The sequence below is a fragment of the Schistocerca cancellata genome, unplaced genomic scaffold (genome assembly GCF_023864275.1).
Source record: "Schistocerca cancellata isolate TAMUIC-IGC-003103 unplaced genomic scaffold, iqSchCanc2.1 HiC_scaffold_847, whole genome shotgun sequence".
NCBI classification, from domain to species: domain Eukaryota; kingdom Metazoa; phylum Arthropoda; class Insecta; order Orthoptera; family Acrididae; genus Schistocerca; species Schistocerca cancellata.
This window is the reverse complement of record NW_026046858.1, coordinates 37,501-42,500: the sequence shown is the minus strand read 5'-3', so window position 1 is coordinate 42,500 and position 5,000 is coordinate 37,501. Positions and strand designations below refer to the sequence as shown.

Below are 5,000 nucleotides of genomic sequence, written 5' to 3'. Positions count from 1 at the left end.
GTAGGAGGGTGGGAAAATAGTACGAAGTGTGCTTGCGTGAATAACGCGTGGTCAACGGTTCGCGCGCGCCCTCTGGTCCCGACGCCATCAACGTCCACAATAAACAGACCATACCGCACGATGTTGACAATGCCGCCCACAGGCACAACACAGCCATCTTTGGGAATGTGACCAAACTACATTCCCATCCGGCCCAGAAACGACACCTCCATCTACAGGAATCCAACGAAACTACGCCAACCATACCTCCAAAACACGGCACCGCCATCTATGACAATGTGACGAAACCACATGCAATAGCTCCATCTACGCGAATCGGACGACACTACGTCCACCATGTCGAGCGCACCACAAACAAAAATACCGCCACCTCCAGGTCCCCCGCAACATGACCTGCTGCACCGATGATACCGCCATCTATGAGACGCCACGCCGACTACGACATCGCTAGGTCCCACAGTGCCCATTTTCCGACGCCACCCACAAAGCCTGCATCATCTGCCCACCACAGGAGCCCCAACGCCTGTGCCTGCGTCGCACGAAGTCGTCGACCGACAATCGCTCCACCCGCACCCGCACGTGCCCCACCCCAACCGCCCAAATCGCAACTCCAGCGGATGAACGGCGGACTCTTCCCGCACTCGTAACGTGCAATCCGCCCCTATATCTTGCGTTTCATGAAGAGTTATATCGAATATGCCATATTCCCGCTGTCCCTATACATGCTGTAAGTAGCTCGCTTGCTACAGCAGCAGCAGCACCACCTCCGCGCGCTTCCCTGGGGGCACTGAACCGCAGGACGCGAGACCCCACGCCCAGTGGCAAACAGGGCTCCTCTCAGAATATAGACGGTCCTCCGATACTCCATCTTTGGTACAAGGCAACCATTCCGCTGTAAATCAGTACGTCACTCGTAGTTCAGTCACCTCACAGCACTGCTCAGTAAACTATGCAGGCCCACATAGATAGATTATATACGCAAATGCCCCTATACATGCTGAACGTCCGTACACACAAAATGAACCACACGTCAGCCACACACTCTATCACACACTACTCTCTGCCTGTAACAGACACAGATACAACAACTAAGCACCAGCATGGACCAACGTCCGGTGCATCCTATCCGCCACAGTACACCAACTACGCTATGATAACCAGACCGGGAGGTCCAATCATAAAACAGAATACCCCACTCGTCCGACAACCACAATTGCTCAGAGAAGCCACCAACACCCACACATGTCCTACACAGGGGTGCACCCAACATCACCACACTGCCTCGTCTTACAGCACAAACACACTGGCAGGAATGAAACACACAGGTCTGCCGCAACCACAGACACGGCTCGCCCCCTCTCACTAGCGAAAAGCGCATCCCGACGTGACATAACTCCTTTGACACACTGACGCTGCCTCGGGCATCCACGTCCTACGGTCGATATCAACGAACCTCACCCCCCCCCCCCCACAACACGCCATCCCATACCACATTGTGTACCGTACCCAAACCTAACGTGTACTGTACTACAACGCAATGTGTACCATAACACAACCCAGTTTGTACCTTAACCTAACCTATGTCACCTTAACCTAACCTATGTCACCTTAACCTAACCTATGTCACCTTAACCTAACCTATGTCACCTTAACCTAACCTATGTCACCTTAACCTAACCTATGTCACCTTAACCTAACCTATGTCACCTTAACCTAACCTATGTCACCTTAACCTAACCTATGTCACCTTAACCTAACCTATGTCACCTTAACCTAACCCATCTTGCACCTTAACCTAACCCATCTTGCACCTTAACCTAACCCATCTTGCACCCTAACCTATGTTGCACCTTAACCTAACCTGTGTTGCACCTTAACCTACCTCAATTTGCACCGCAATGTAACTCAATTTGCACCGCAATGTAACTCAATTTGCACCGCAATGTAACTCAATTTGCACCACAATGTAACTCAATTTGCACCGCAATGTAACTCAATTTGCACCGCAATGTAACTCAATTTGCACCGCAATGTAACTCAATTTGCACCGCAATGTAACTCAATTTGCACCGCAATGTAACTCAATTTGCACCGCAATGTAACGCAATTTGCACCGCAATGTAACGCAATTTGCACCGCAATGTAACGCAATTTGCACCGCAATGTAACTCAATTTGCACCGCAATGTAACTCAATTTGCACCGCAATGTAACGCAATTTGCACCGCAATGTAACGCAATTTGCACCGCAATGTAACGCAATTTGCACCGCAATGTAACGCAATTTGCACCGCAATGTAACGCAATTTGCACCGCAATGTAACGCAATTTGCACCGCAATGTAACGCAATTTGCACCGCAATGTAACGCAATTTGCACCGCAATGTAACGCAATTTGCACCGCAATGTAACGCAATTTGCACCGCAATCTACCCCCAAGTTGTGCCTTAACCTAACCCACGTTGTGCCTTAACCTAACCCACGTTGTGCCTTAACCTAACCCACGTTGTGCCTTAACCTAACCCACGTTGTGCCTTAACCTAACCCACGTTGTGCCTTAACCTAACCCACGTTGTGCCTTAACCTAACCCACGTTGTGCCTTAACCTAACCCACGTTGTGCCTTAACCTAACCCACGTTGTGCCTTAACCTAACCCACGTTGTGCCTTAACCTAACCCACGTTGTGCCTTAACCTAACCCACGTTGTGCCTTAACCTAACCCACGTTGTGCCTTAACCTAACCCAAGTTGTGCCTTAACCTAACCCAAGTTGTGCCTTAACCTAACCCAAGTTGTGCCTTAACCTAACCCAAGTTGTGCCTTAACCTAACCCAAGTTGTGCCTTAACCTAACCCAAGTTGTGCCTTAACCTAACCCAAGTTGTGCCTTAACCTAACCCAAGTTGTGCCTTAACCTAACCCAAGTTGTGCCTTACCCTGCTCTGTAATTGGCATATGACACGTTACAGTAATGTATTGTCCAACCGCAACCCGCTCAGAATGTTGTGTACACAGCTACGTGTCATCTCCCCATAACAGCTGCATTGCAGTGTGGTACGCCATAGAGACGTGTGGGAGTAATGGACGCAGTGGATGGCGATCAGCATGAGCCGTCTGTTCATGTAGTGGCGCGTGTATGCAGACGTAGTAGTCTCTTCTCACACAATGTGATAGCACGGTGCCCCGCGTTCCACATCTGCGACATGCTACAGAGGCCGGTTGACAGTTGGTCGCGCAGTGGACATCGCATACGTACGGGGGCACCTTCCACGTGCCCTCTAGTCGGGCACATTTTGTTGCGTGGATGTGAGCGGATGTAGTGTGTCTTGACACCTGACAGGCAGGCATGCAATAATAGTTGACTTTGCAAACGGGGATGGACGTGTACGTTTACTGGTGACGTTACGCAAATGAACAACTGGTAACCCGTTGTGGTGCGGTTGTCCTTGCTGGAGGTACATCTGTGAGGGCAACGATCGGTACAGCTACGAAGCGGTCCCCACCATACCAACGAACGTGAATGTGAATCTGGGTGTGAAGCGATACGCGGCTGTGGGTGGGTGGGACTGTCCCCGGCCGGTGAGGGGGGGCCGCCCGGCGTGCTGGCCGCGCGGTGCGTGGGCGCACGCGCTACAGCCGGCTGGTGGGGGCGCCCAGTGGCAGGCGCGCCGGCCGACGGACGCGGCAGGCGGCGCAGCTGCGCGCCGGGGCACCCTGCGCGCGGCGCCGTGCAGCCAAAGTGGGTCCTCGCCGGCCCGGTGCGAAGCGCGGTGGACATCTGCAGTGTGCTGGTCCGATTGAGGACTGTGTGCGTTGAGGATGCGCCGCCGCCCGGCACTCGGCGCCGCGACGCCGTCTGCTGCTCGGTCGCCCCAGCGGTTCTCGCTGGTGGTTTGTATCGCAGTTGTGCAGACGTGTTGGCACGTGCGCTGTGCTGGGAGAGTTCGCTTCGGCACCCACGTGGGGCCTTTGCCCTTCTGTGGCGCTGGCGTTGGAGCTGCCGGTCACCGTAGGTGGCGCGTGTTGTCTCCCGCCGGCAATGCCACGACAGCACGCTCCCGGGCCTCTGTCGGCAGCGGCAAGCTCAGTTGGGAGCACGGGTGGTCGCACCTAAAGCGTCTACTCGCCTAACTCCGGGCGATTGCGCCTCTCTCGAACCCGACCAAGTACTTAGGACGGCGCTGCGCGCCGCCGGGACCTGAGAGGGTTTCGAGGTGTATTGTGCAGGGGAGCTCAGCCTCCTCCTGTTTGCAGAATAATTGAGCGGACGCTTGCGTGTTCGCGCGGGCCTCTGGGACACACTCCCGGGCGGCCGGCTGCTCAGCTCTAGTTGACGCAGCTCCCTGGTTGATCCTGCCAGTAGTCATATGCTTGTCTCAAAGATTAAGCCATGCATGTCTCAGTACAAGCCGCATTAAGGTGAAACCGCGAATGGCTCATTAAATCAGTTATGGTTCCTTAGATCGTACCCACGTTACTTGGATAACTGTGGTAATTCTAGAGCTAATACATGCAAACAGAGTCCCGACCAGAGATGGAAGGGACGCTTTTATTAGATCAAAACCAATCGGTCGGCTCGTCCGGTCCGTTTGCCTTGGTGACTCTGAATAACTTTGGGCTGATCGCACGGTCCTCGTACCGGCGACGCATCTTTCAAATGTCTGCCTTATCAACTGTCGATGGTAGGTTCTGCGCCTACCATGGTTGTAACGGGTAACGGGGAATCAGGGTTCGATTCCGGAGAGGGAGCCTGAGAAACGGCTACCACATCCAAGGAAGGCAGCAGGCGCGCAAATTACCCACTCCCGGCACGGGGAGGTAGTGACGAAAAATAACGATACGGGACTCATCCGAGGCCCCGTAATCGGAATGAGTACACTTTAAATCCTTTAACGAGTATCTATTGGAGGGCAAGTCTGGTGCCAGCAGCCGCGGTAATTCCAGCTCCAATAGCGTATATTAAAGTTGTTGCGGTTAAAAAGCTCGTAGTTGGATTTGTGTC

General features: G+C 53.4%; 1 non-coding gene across 1 annotated transcript in view; it reads left to right on the top strand.

Annotated features, from left to right (window-relative positions):
- The first annotated feature begins 4,338 nt into the window (after positions 1–4,338).
- Positions 4,339–5,000, top strand: part of LOC126147157 (small subunit ribosomal RNA) — a 1,908-nt gene continuing 1,246 nt past the window's right edge. Inside the window, exon 1 of the ribosomal RNA XR_007530033.1 lies at positions 4,339–5,000. This exon is cut by the window's right edge and continues 1,246 nt beyond it. This is a non-coding gene — a ribosomal RNA (small subunit ribosomal RNA).